We start from the raw sequence: 14,703 nt of genomic DNA on the forward strand, positions 1-14,703 counted from the left end.
ACTTTATTACTCACTCTTTTATGCATTTTTTTTTGTTTTTTTTGTTTTGTTTTTGTTTTTCGAGACGGTTTCTCTGTGGTTTTGGAGCCTGTCCTGGAACTAACTCTTGTAGGCCAGGCTGGTCTCGAACTCACAGAGATCCGCCTGCCTCTACCTCCCGAGTGCTGGGATTAAAGGCGAGCGCAACCACCGCCCAGCTATTACTCACTGTTATTATTAGTGTGAGTAAGCTTATACTAATCTACTATCCCATCGAATTCCCTCCTTTTTTTCAAAGAGATCCCTGCGCCGATAAAATTCCCGAGCTAACCCCAACACTATACCAATTATAATCAACCCCAAAATGATATCCCTAACCCGAGGACAAACTTTGTTGGGAAAGGGGACATCATCTTCTAGAATTTCTTCCAGCTGTCATGGGGACGATGTTCTTTCTATGGGATCCTATGAAAGTAAAATGATGGATACTTCCAAGATTACTGTCTAGTATAATTGCAAAGAGTCTCTGAGCATTTGGTAGGGTTTTTTTGAGCTTTCTATTTCGAACTCTGGCTAGAACATTGTAAAAAGTACACCATTTCAGCTAAGCGAGTTGGAATCAAATTGAGCAGTTGGTATACAAAACAGGTCTTGTAGTAGCACTATCAGCATTATGAAGTCCTATCAACTAGTTGGAGCTGTTGTTGTGGGTCCCCATCTTTTTCCTGGAAACTTCAAAGATTATTGCAGGAAAATTCATTGTTCAGGGTGTAAAATTTAAACATTATTTATATAGACATATATATATCGAATGAAATGTATGATAGAAACAAAAATAAATACAAAAAAAGTAAAATGTTCTCTAAATTCTTTTTTTCGGTCCCATATCATGGCTCCTGACATGAGATAGAAATTCTGAATTTTTATTTTAACAACATGCTTGGAGTTAGAGAGGGACAGAACCAGTGTCCAACTCCAAAGCTAGCTCCATATATTCATATATATATGTATATATATATGTTATATATCTGTACTTAGGAGTCATATTTGTCTTTCTGATGATCCTTATTGATAATTATGTTTTTATTCTGTCAGAATCCAAACATTTAGGGTCTCTTGAATTTTTGAAGATGAGTATTTGTCTGCAAAGACAAGAACTGAACAGTGTCCCAACACTTATGAGGTTTCCTTACCATCTGTATGGTTGTCACCATTGTGGGTGAGCTGTCATTTCTCTTTTTTCAAGAGATTTTTTTCTTTTTCAAACTGAATATTTATTAATATCGATGGTATCCATAACTTTTTTTCTCCTGTGGAAACAAGAGCAAAAACTCTACCCCAACATAACACAAATCCTGTCCTTCCATGGTAAGGTCAACTTATCCTTGAATAAAATTGTTGATTTAATTCAGAAGACTGTTCTATTATCCAATGTCTCTCTGCTGTTGTTGTCCCTTTTTCATTAGCGTTAAAATAATTCAAGGTTAATAAAGCATTATCTAATCTATTTCTGAGAGCATTCTCACCCTTTCTGATGGTTTAACATATCCTTTATAGTTTGATTTGATCTTTCTATAACTGCCCGACCTGTAGGATTGTGTGGTATACCTGCAATATGCTTAATATTAAAATAAGCAAACAACTATTTCATTTTCCTAGAGACAGTTGCTGGACCATTATCTGTCTTTCTTTGTGCAGGTATACCCATAATGGCCATAACTTCTAATAAACTTGTGATTACTGAATCAGCCTTTTCTGAGTTTAAAGCAGTTGCCCACTGAAAACCTGAATAAGTGTCAATGGTGTAGTGTACATATTTTAATTTTCTAAATTTTACAAAGTGGAACACATCCATCTGCCAGATTTCCTTCTTTGAGTGCCCTTTGGGTTAGTCCTGGTAGGTAGCATTGTTTGGTTACAGAAAGAGCACATAGGGCATCTCTTTATAATCTCCACAGCTTGTTTCCATGTAAGAGAATAATCTTTCCTTAAAACTTTGCTATTGACATAATAATTTTTATGAAATTCTGGGGCCTGCAATACACTTCTAATCAATAATTGATCAATTTCTGCATTACCTTGTGCTAGACCACCTGGCAGACCCGTATGGGATCGGATGTGTGTTATGTATACAGGACAAGGCCTATTTCTGATAATGTCTTACACCTGGATAAATAATGAAGTCAATTCTGTATCGTCTGGTATAAATTCAGTGGTTTCAATATGCAAGATAACTCTTTCTGCATAGGGTGCATCAGTAAAACTATTAAGAAGTTCTTTAAATTCCCTTAGCACCATAAGAATAGCATATAATTCTGCCTACTGGACAGAATTATAAGAGCTTTGTTCCACCTTACTTAATTCTTCTGTTTTGTAACCCATCTTTCCGGATGTATTTTGCATCAGTATAAAACGTATGTGTTCTAATTATTGAAGCATCGCGTACAATTCTGGAAAGAATCCAAGAAGTTCTCCTTATAAGTTTAAGCCTATCACTTTTGGGATAATTAATTAATTAATTGCTATTAATTTCTCCCCTCCAAAATTAGCACAAGCTCTTTGCTATGGTTCATTGTTTTCCCACCAGTAGTGAAAGGCACTACAATCTCTGCTCGGTCTCCACCTGCCAATTGAAAATGTCTCAATTTACCTTTTATAATGAATTCAGAGACTTTGTCCATGTAAATTTTTATTATTTTTACTTGGTTTATGTGGCAAAATGATCCATTCTAAGATAATATCATCCCTCTGCATTACAATTCCTTTAGGAGAAATTGTGGGAGGCAATATGACTAGAATGCAATTAAGATTTGGATTTACCCTATCCATGTGTGTCTCTTGTAATTTCTCCTTAATAATCATCAATACCGTTTCTGCTTTAGCTCTTAATTCTCTGGGTCTATTCAACTCTCTGTCACCATCTAAGGTTTTATTTAAATGAACTATTAGATCAGGCATTATCCCAACAGTGGGGTAATAGACTAAAAATGTCTCTTAACAATCTTTGAAAGTCATTAAGAGTCTGCAACCAGTCTCTTCTAATTTGTACCATTTATAATATAAAGAAGAATTATATTTAAAATATTCAGTACTTTTGTATTTAGCAAGTTTATAGAAAATACTCTAGTACCTATCCTGCTTTGGTGACTCAAAAGCTTTACACCTAATTTACTTTCCATCATAAGTAAGGAAAACTATAAATCTATTTCATCTTTAGCTCCATCACAGACCCCAGAAGGATGCAATATTAACTGATATCAGAGAATTTTGGCTACCTGGACAGTCATTCAAAGTTCCTCTGCAACCCCGGGTCATCCATCTTCAACCTACAGGCCTAGAGTATCTGACAGACTTCTCAGTGAAGCAGGAAATTTAAAGGACTGTCCCAACTCCTACTGGCAAATTTTATCAGTTACTTTCCTCTGTGACCTGCAGAATGTCTGTCAGACTCTGGTATAGCAGGAACCCTGACGACCATCCCACCATGTTTGGATAAATTTCAGTGATCATTTTCCCATGGGTCCTACATATCCTGCTTAAACAACATACTATCATGCAGTCAAGGAAAAAACACACTATCTCGTCCAAATGACTAACCTTGCCACAATGAAAGCAAGCTCCAATGGAAGTTTTTCAATATCTATCATCCTTTTTTGAAACAAATTTCTGCTGCCAGTGGCACATGTGTCTCATTGTTATGAAAACCTAAGGTTATTAAATACCTTAAATGCCATATTATATAACTCTCTGAAGGGTTTTTTTTTTTTGTTTGTTTGTTTTTTTTTTCGAGACAGGGTTCTCTGCGGCTTTGGAGCCTGTCCTGGAACTAGCCCTGTAGACCAGGCTGGTCTCGAACTCACACAGATCCACCTGACTCTGCGTCCCGAGTGCTGGGATTAAAGGCGTGCGCCACCAATGCCCGGCCCTTTGAAGTGTTTTAAAAGTCTCTATCTGTCTAAAATAAATGTGTAAGCTTCAAAATCTACCTAATATGCCTACAAATTGATTATTAGAGATCATTTAGAAACTTCGTTTCTTAATTATTGCATATTTAAGTCATATACATAAGGACAATAGCCCAAATAAGAGTAGCAACATACACTGTAATAAAATTAACTTTAAATTTGTATCAATATAGCAAAATTAATTCCAATGCAAAATATCAGATTAATAGTTGTCTTTTTTTTTCTACATTTTCCTAAATTACACCAAACATCCATGACCCACCAAATTAGCAAAAGCCCACACACAAGTTCTTGGGAATGTGGGTGTCATTTTCTCTATTCAAACTCTTGTTGTCTGTATGCGAAGGCATCTTCAGTAATCCCTAAGAAAATTTGAGAAAATGGCTAAGAACGGATAGGACATGTTATACACTTTGTCAATATATATCACCTGTAAAGATTCAGGGTTTATTTACTGATAAAATCTGATCAATATGAACCTAGGTCAAGTCCACAGCCTCTTGTTTCCCATGGAACCAAAAGCAAAATCTCTTCTCCAAAACATTTATTGTGGTTTTTCAAGACAGGGTTTCTCTGTAGCTTTAGAGTCTGTCCTGAAACTAGCCCTTGTCAACCATGCTGACCTCGAACTCACAGAGATCCACCTGCCTCTACCCCCCACGTTCTGGGATTAAAGGAGTGTGCCACCTCTGCCCAGCTTCCAAAGCATTTTTGATTTCCATTTGACAAACACATTTTTTTTTTTTTTTTGGTTTTTCGAGACAGGGTTTCTCTGTGGTTTTGGAGCCTGTCCTGGAACTAGCTCTTGTAGACCAGGCTGGTCTCGAACTCACAGAGATCCGCCTGCCTCTGCCTCCCGTGACAAACACATTTTTGACTTCCTTTTTAAAGTTAAGATAAACCTAAAGTATCAAGGTGGGTTGAATTTTGCAGTCATCCTACCACAAGAACCACCAGCTCAACGGTATTTAAAGGAGCTTTATTCCTAATAGCCAAAAACTGTAGACAACCTAGATGTTGATGTCCCTCAACCAAAGAATGAATTTAAAAACGTGTTAGATTTATACTATAGAATATTAGTCAAGGACATCATAAAACTTGCAGATGAATGAAAGGAAATACAAAATAATCATTCGGAGTGAGGTAACAAAGGCAGAAATGACAAATACGGTATGAATTCTCTGATACACGAATATGTGTTGTAAAGTATAATCATATTACAATCGACAGAGAAAGAGAGGGTAATTAACAATGAAGGCTCAAAGGGGGTACATGGATCTCCCTGGAAAAGAAGACTAGAATAGATTTTTCTGTATGACATGACCTGGGTAGGGATGGCAACAGGAGAAAGCAGGTTGGGGATGGTTGGATGGAGGAAGAACAGGGAGACACTACTGGAATTCAAAATACTTGGAAGTTGATAAGGAAAACCTAGTACAATGAATCCTCAACAGATTCTATGAAAATGACCTTAGCAAGACCTCTTAGGAGTGGGGGATAAGGAGCCTGTCGAGCCCTCTCTTAGCAGGCAAAGCAGTCAGTATTGGGACTGGGACACCAACCCAGCCACAAAACCTTCAACCTACAATTAGTCCTGCTTGCAAGACATACAGGGTCATACGTTTCTCGAAACATGGAGGGGTAACCAACCAAGAAATGGTGTTACTTCTGGCCCATTCCATGAGATGTTGCCCATGCCCATGATTGCTTAGATTGCCTAGAACCTGAAGCTCAATAGACCAGAGGTCTAGGAGAGAACAAAATAAGATTGACAAGAAAAGTCAATGAAATGATTCCTAATGATGTTCTACTATACTCACAGAATGGTCCCTCGTCCAATTGCTATCAGACTCACTTAATCCAGGAACTGAAAGCAACACATATAGAGACCCAGAACCAAGAAATAGGAGGAGTTCAGGAGTGCCTGATAGTAAGAAGGAAGAACTATAGCAGCCACCTCCCAACGTGGTTGAGGACACTAGAATAACAGACCCCACAGAACCAACTAAGCAGGAGTCATTGGTGCTCAAAGACTAAAGTGAGTATCATGATCCCATAGGGCTTTGTGCTAAGTCCTTTAGTTTTTTGCACACTTATAAACTATTTATCTATATGCTTTAATACTTTGCCGTTTTGAGAAAATTCTAGCAGTATTTGTGGCAGGGGGAGGGCTGACTTTGATTCATTTGACAGCCCTTGGGTCCCTCTTCTCATACTGGGTTACTTTATCCAGTCTTGATATAGGTTTTCCCTGGTCTTATTTTAACTCATTGTACCATGTGTATGGGCTCGTTTTGCATATCTTCTTGGCTAATAACTAGAAACATAAGAAAGCAGGGAGCCTCAAGAGAGGAAAAGCCTCCACAAGGTCCAGCAATGAGGCATTCTCTCAATTATTGATCAATGGCATAGGGTAAAACCCATTGAGAATGCCATCCCAAGGATGGTAGTCCTGGGTTCTATAAGAAATGAAGTTGAGCAAGCCATGTGAAGAAAGCAAGAAAGAAGCACCCTTCCAAGGCATTTGCATACCTCCTGCCTCCAGGACCCTGTCCTGTTTGAGTCCCTGCCCTGACATCCTTTAATAGTGAACAATATGGAATTGTAACCCAAATAAACCCTTTTCTCCTCTTCGTGGTTTTTGGTCATGATGTTTCATCACAACAGAGAACTTAATTAAGACACCACATTTGGTTGATATGTATGAGTGACCTGCTCTTTCCTAAAGTTAAACAAAGAAGAGAGAATTGGGGGAAGGTTGGGACAGAAGAAAATGGTGGGAGGAAACACTGCCATCAGGATGAAAGAAGAATAAATAAAAGATAAATGGAAGAGAGGAATGAGGAAAACTCAGGAAAGATTGGGTCAAGGAAAGATGAAGATTCAGCAGGGCAAATGACAGATCCTGTGGCTCTATCTCAGGTACATGGGCTTCATTTTCAAAGGACTTAGAAAGCTCTGTCCATGCTGAAGCATTAATCTAATTGACATTCAACAATAAAAACATCAAAAGTCAGAGAGCAGGATAAGAACCTGAAAGATCAGAGAAGTGGTTGACCACCCTCCGGTGACTACTATCTCTTCGGTTTCTCCATGCAGATAAAGCGCTAATATGCTCGCAGCCTTGCCTAAGAAATCCTGACTCCTATCTGTCCAGAGTTCTCCCAACCTTTATGGTAATTCTTGGTCAGGTAGTGATTAGCTCTGCCCTGACTCCAAGTAAGCTTTATTATCACAATATAATCAAAGTATCACGTTTCCCCCTTTTGTCCAATTAAAAAGTGAAAGTTTTAACTAACACAGTAAAACTATACACACTAAATACAATAACTATATTTGAGATATATATATATATATATATATATATATACACACACACAAACACACGCACACACACAGGGAAGAATTATATTAACAATACCCAATCCATTTGCACTTGGTAACTTTATTCAAAATATTTTATTATCTATTCTACCTTAGTAAGCCCAAGGTGTTGTGCCTAACTTACTTTTTATCTTAACTTGTATTACCAACCTTAAATAATCTGTTTATGTCTCTTAACCTTAGATATATTATACATTTTTTGAGTTCATTTTTCAACTTGGTAACATGAATAATTAGAATTATCAAGTGCTTAGCTCCATACAAAAACTTAAAAGAAATAAAATTACTGAAGTAAAAAAGGAAGTGTAAAGAAATCAATGTTTAAAATGAAGAAATGACACCACCTATCTATTAAAAATAAATTTTTGCCAGGCTGTGGTGGTGCAGGCCTTCAATCCCAGCACTTTCACAGCAGAGGCAGGTATATCTCATTGAGATAGAGTCCAGCCTGTCCTACAAAGTGAGTTCCAGGAAAGCCAGAGCAACACAGGAATCTGTTTTTAAAAAACCAAAAAAAAAAAAAATTTTTTTACCTTATAAGCATACCTAATATGACTATAAGTATGATTATAATAAGTGATTGTTAGGCTAATTTATTCTTTTGGAGAAGGATATTTTATTTGGATGAAGTGTTTAACTTTTAGATGTCTCGGTTGTCCAGTGGTTTTCAGATTCCTTGGTTGATGTTTTCATGATTTTATAATGATAAAACAAAACTCTGCCTCAACCCTGACTTTATGGAGTTTTATTTTTGGCAATTAAATTGAATCAAAAGGAAAACATCTGTTAGTCTTACAAATTAATTTAGATTGAATGGTAATGCTCTTTGATTTCCTATTATCTCTAAATAAAGAGTCCTTTTGTTTGAATCTAATCTTAAACAACTTTGATGGTCTCTATAACTTTATTCTCCAATTTAACACATATCCTGCTTTTTATTCTGAGCTCAACATATCTTTAAAGCAAACAGGTTAAGTTAATTTAGCAGGGTTTTTTTATTGCCTACTGTCTCCCCAAAGATGTTGTTTCCTTTCCATTAGCATTTAAAAATTTTAAAGTTAGAGGGCTGGAGTGATGGCTCAGTGGTTAAGAGCATTGCCTGCTCTTCCAAAGATCCTGAGTTCAATTCCCAGCAGCCGCACGGTGGCTCACAAGGAGCTGTATTAAGGTCTGGTGCCCTCTTCTGGCCTTCGGCATACACACAGATAGACTATTGTATACATAATAAATAATAAATAAATAAATAAATTTTAAAGTTAATAATCTATTCTGTAACCTATTTTTGGACTAGAAGTCCAAACATCAGGAAAGAGTTGCCCCTAGGAACCATTATGACCCAAGAGTCGATGCAAATGCAAGAGGATTTTACTTCTGTCATGACAGGACCCTTCAGCTAAGTGAAGAGTGTCTATTAACAGTTAAATTTCCATTTTTAAAGCAAAGAGCCACAGAAACAAGGGGGGAACCTGAGGGTTGTTTTCCAACTAATTGGATTGGCTTATTTGAAAGGCTAATAGTACTGATTGGACTGTGCCAGGGTAGGAGAATAGCTACCTGATAGGGTGAAGTAAGGGGGAGCATCTGTGGGTCATCCTGGCCTTGTTCAGGAACAAGCAATGCATCAAGAACCGAGTCAACATCTGTGGGTTGTCTTTGCCTCAATTCCCAGAATGCAGTTATGTTTGAAGATTATTCACAAGGACGCAGGAGGATGAGTAGTCCAGCATGTGTGTGTGTGGACGAATGTCGCATTTCCAAATGCTAAGAGGCTTCAGAAAATAAATGTCTTTAGAGCTGAGAGGCCTCAGAAATGCATTTAGAGTCTTTCACTATCTCTGTGGGCCTTAATTACCCCATTGTGCTAACTGAGCATATCTTTTAAGATGCCTGATGAAGTGCTAATCTAATGAATCTTTATCAATAAAAAAATCAGGAGTCAGATATGGGGGTATGAACCTGAGAGATCAGAGAAGCATAAGAGCACCACCAGTGACTCTGAGTTCCTTCATCTAAACAAGAAAAAGATCCTCTCTCAGCCCCACCTGTCTACTTCCTGTCTCTTATCAGGTCACAGTCCTCAAAACCTCTATGATATTTTTGTTCAGCTAATGGCTAGCTCTGATCTCTGACTACAAACAAAGTTTATTATCATAATAAGGTCAAGCTATTACACAACCCTCTGCAACTTCTCATATATCTCACTCTATTGCAATTTCCATTCCTCATATGCAGACATCCATGACAGATGTCTCAAAGCTTGGAAATCTCAACATCCTGTGGTCTCAAATGTAAGAAAGCTTCATCTTCAACACTTAACGCAATGAACTCCCACAGTCTCGTCCCTAGGGTTCTGAATCTCCCAATCATAGATGGCTACAATTGTGATGAACTGACCACAGAAGAAGAATCCATGACCTTTACATTTTGCATCTCTCTTATTTCCAGAATCAGTAAAACATAGGTGATCTTGCCAAGGTCTGATGGACCCTGTCAAGCTGGGACTTAATTTACTGCAAGTTATGAATGTTGTTGCTCCTGAGACAAGGAATTACTTTGCATAGTCTTTCCATAAATTAGGGGCATAAACAGATAGAGTCTTAGACTTAGGGCACCTTCCTTTAATGATGCTAAAATCTCTGAAAATCCCTGTCTCTTTTTTACGAACGGAATGCCATCTGAAACTACCTAGTGTTTTTATTCTTGGAACATGAAAAAATCCAGATAGGTTTGGGGCTAAAATATCACACAAACGTTAAATATTTTTATGAAGTCTTCAAAGCACCTGCACTTACCAGGCAAAGATCACCAATAGGACCACAAGGAATGAAACCAGGCTTTGGCTGGAGAGGCCACAGCAAGACAAGGCTCTGACTGTCCATTGAGGGCAATCAGACATTTATATCTTTATCAGAACTAAAAGATAATAGTAATCAGGATCAATACAGTATAGTGGCCAGGATATCATGAAGACTGCAAGCTATACAGGAAATATAGTGTTTTTGTCTCAGACCAATTGTCCTGTTGAGATCTCATACTTCACTGACCAATAAGGGATTACTCAGAGAAACACAAATTAGTTTGAATGACTCACTGCTTGAAAGAGTGCATCACCCCATCAGCAACTGAAAGGAACTGTGCCCTAGCTGCCAGGGATTTTAACATCAAAAAACTAAGTTACTGTGTAACTCTTGTTACTTTGTTAAAGAAAAGCAGACCATAATTAGAAAATAATTGGGATCACCTTAGGGCTTGAAGGCAGCAAAGAGAACATAAATATGATGTAGTTTCATCTCAAAAAAATCTTTGTAAAGTTGAAACAGACTTTTTGCCATGAGCTCCTTAGACTAGGGATTTGTATTAGAGCACATTAAAGATTTCTGATTATTTCTCTAAAAATAAACATCTTAATCCAGAAAAGTAACAGTCCTGAGAAGCAGGGCCACAACAATTTACCCAGATCTTCTATTTTGGATAAGCTACTGTAAATACAGCAGTTAGGTTTAAAGATAAGGTCAGTCCCTTACCCAGATTCTTGATAGGCCTGGTCTGTGTACTCAAACAATGATCATTCAGGACATTCACAGAGCATCTACAATTGACTACCTGATTCCACAGAGCTAATATCAATGACTGTTTAAAGAGGAAAGCGCTCACCTTCTGCCCAGCTGCTCCCTTTCTGCCCTGTGTCTCCACCAGCTTCAAAGTTGGTCAGTGAGTTCAACTCTTGCACAAGTCTCTCTTCTTCTAAGTCCCCAGTAAAAGCCAGAAAGATCAGCAGACACTCATTAACTGTTCTACTTTACTTTCTCATTGATAAGTCAAGGTCAAACCTGGAAGGAGTTGCAGGACTCTTTTCCCAGCACTGGTAGCAGAGGCAGGAGTAGGTGTTCAAAATGATCCTCAATTACATAGCATGAGGGAAGCCTAAACTATAGGAGACATTGCTCTACAGAGAAATCAATAATCAACATCACCTGAGCGAAAGTTTTAATGTTAAAAGTGTGATTTTTTATTATTTTAAAAATTACTTTTTGGTATCATTTTCAAACTCTTTCTGTGTATTGCTGTGTATTGTTTTAATTTTCCAGTTCTAAGCATATTTTTCAGGTTACTCCTGGTGAATAACCCAAGACTAACCTACAAAATGCTCCCAGAACAATGCTAACCAGCTCGTGGGACACCATTGGTACCAGCTCTCCTGGATCATGGACACCGGCCAACCCAAATCTAGTTTCATCTCATATTGTGTCTCATCCCAGGGATAGCCCTACTACAAAGGTCCAGAAATAATAATTATGTTTTTTTCTTAGACACCTGCCTTCTTACCTCCCTCACAAAACAAATGCCCGGCATCTCCAGAATGACAGCTGACAGGATGCCTCTCCACCACACCACCCGCTAAACTGGGTCTACCAAAAGCCAGCTCTCCCCTCCCCACGTCGCTCCGTGCCCGCAGAAAGCAGCCAGACTTGAGACTATGCCCTTTTTCCAAAGACAGACTAAATGTTTCTCATAATTATCACTTCAATTTCCTGTCACCCCTATATCCAAACAGTCTGAAATGTTAAGTTGGGAGCATAGCCCCAGCCCCTGGCTGCAAAGGATGCTCAACCAGGACAACCCATGCGGCATCTACAACTGACGGCCCGATTCCACAGAACTAATCTCAACTACTGTGGAAGGAGGAAAGCTTTTTCACCTTTAGTCCAGCCTCTCCCTTTCTGCACAGTGGCTCTACCAGCTTCAAGTTGGACAATGAGCTCAACCTTGCAAAGCTCCCTCTGCTTCTAAGTCCCCAGAAAGCCAGAAAGATCAGCAGACACTCATCAACTGCTCTATTTTTCTTTCTCGCTGACAAAAGACAAACCTAGAAGGAAGGAGTTGCAGGACTGTCTTCCCAGCACTGGGCAGCAGAGGCAGGAATAGGTGTTCAAAATGATTCTCAATTATATAGTATGAGGCAAGCCTAAACTAGAGGAGACATTGATCGACACAGAAATCAAAAACAAATATCATCTGAGAGAAATGACCTAGAAACATTGGAGAACAGAAACAAATAGAGACAAGAGCAGCAATACACTTAAAGAATTTAAAAATGATATGAAAAAGTTATCATTTAAATTAATAAAAAAATCACACTCTTAAGATTAAATAAAACTTTCTATATTGACTTTGAAAAGAGTAGGCCCTTCTACAGTAAAGTGGATGTCATTAATAAGAGATAGATTGATGGTGCTAATAAGCATAATTTGGCTGCTGAGATCTGTAACCTGACACATAGAGTTAGTCAATGGCCTGTTTCTCAAATCTCTGAGCTGACATAACTGTATCAAGCAAGATCAATCATATCTGCATAAAATTATTGCCTAATTCCAAATTCAATGCTCATTGGCACAAGATAACCTTCCCAATCTGGACACCCACACAATCTGCTCTGTATTCATTCACATGACATTAATTAAAATAAAGCATGCTGGGCAATTACAAATTCACTCCCCCTACCACAATCAGCCCTTTTTCATAATGGTGACTCCAACAGCTGACTGACTACACTGTTTCCCCTGAAGTGTATACGATAAACTATTCCTCCTTTTGTTGTCTGAAGACAGAAGGAATGTTCCATATGCAAATCTTTTTCCTGTGACTGCACTGGACAGTCAACTACATAACTCAAATGCATAATTTTATAACTGTGAGGTGGTATAGTCATTTTTTTCACAGAGTGAACTTGGATATTTAATTGATGGTTTATGCAGAGAGAGAGGGAGGAAGGGAAAAGTGGGAAGAAGGGAGAGAAAGAAGCTGCCTGGGAGGAGAGAGAGAGAGAGAGAGAGAGAGAGAGAGAGAGATCTCGTACTGAAAGCAGAAGGAAAATATGCCTGCCTCAGCAGAGGATGGGGGAGGGAGAGGGCAGGGCTTGTCTGTTAAAGGAACAGGACAGGCCATTACATTCCCCTGTCTGTTTTATAATAAAAAGGGGAGGGGGATGGAGAGATGGCTCAGTGGTTAAGAGCACTGACTGCTCTTCCATAGGTCCTGAGTTCAATTCCCAGCAACCACATGGTGGCTCACAACCACCTGGTAATGAGATCTGGTGCCCTCTTCTGGCGTCTGTGCACACATGAAGGCAGAATGTTGTATACATAATAAATAAATAAATAAATAAATAAATAAATAAATCTTTTTTTTAAAAAGGTGGGAAGATAGGCACAACAGGTTAAAGGAATTGGGATGACAAATTCTCAAGACTGCTTCCTGCTTTATTTGTGGGCATCATCTGGGGGGGGGGGGGGCTGAGAAAGCTTAGGTGCTGGTCACATCCTGGCATAGCTGGTCTCTTTGCTCCTATCTTTTGTTTGTGGTATGGTAATGTCTGGTGTTTCTTACACCTAAGAACTTTTCTCAGGCCCACAGATGAAGTGGTTCCTGAGCCACAGCAAGGTTTGGACCAAGGGAACTGGGAGCAGTCAAGTCCTCCTTTTACTCTTTTTTTTTTTTTAATTTGCCTACTCAACAACTATGCTGTGTTCTTGTTTATTAAGTGCTCTGTGACCTTGTTGCTCTGGCCTCTGGGTTCTCACTGACTGCAGTGAGAGGCCTTTCCCAGGGATAGCCAGTGCTGCAATTTTTTTGTGACAGAGCTTAGGTGGGGAGGTTTTTTATTGGAGGAAAGTGAATCGTTAAGGGAGAAGGGGAGAGGGAAGACCTGCCTTTGGGGACAGAAGCAGCAGAAAAAAAGAGGCAGGGAGAGAAAGGCAGAGAGACAGAGAGACAAAGAGACAGGCAATGCATCATCAAGAGAGAGAGGAAAAAAAGAGCAGTACAGTAAATTTTTAAAATAATTTTGAGCCGGGCGGGAGTGGCGCACGCCTTTAATTCCAGCACTCGGGAGGCAGAGGCAGGCGGATCTCTGTGAGTTCGAGACCAGCCTGGTCTACAAGAGCTAGTTCAAGGACAGGCTCCAAAACCACAGAGAAACCCTGTCTCGAAAAACAAAAACAAAAACAAAAATTAAATAAAATAATTTTGAAAGCGTAATATACAGGACAGCAAGGTTATTGCTCTGGACGGCAACAGAACAAGGCCAACTGAGTCAACATAAGAGAACTTGTCTCAGAAACTATTTTCCTAACAGGGTGGAAATGCAGCTGTTCTAGAACTAATATGCCTTTCCATTGGGAAATGACTTTACACACCTACGAGATTAATAAAGAAAAACCTCTTTAATGATGGTACATACCAATTTCTGGCTAGAGCTCAAAGAGGAGCCAGCTACACAGATTCCACATTTGCTGTTGTCCTTAAGTGTCCTTTAGGTTTAGGCTCTAGGTTACACTTTGAACAACTGAAATGGAAAGAGGCACCTTGCCAGGAT

This window comes from Microtus oregoni, unplaced genomic scaffold, assembly GCF_018167655.1.
Source record: "Microtus oregoni isolate MIOR12 unplaced genomic scaffold, Mior012 000095F_ref0000231, whole genome shotgun sequence".
Lineage (NCBI taxonomy): Eukaryota > Metazoa > Chordata > Mammalia > Rodentia > Cricetidae > Microtus > Microtus oregoni.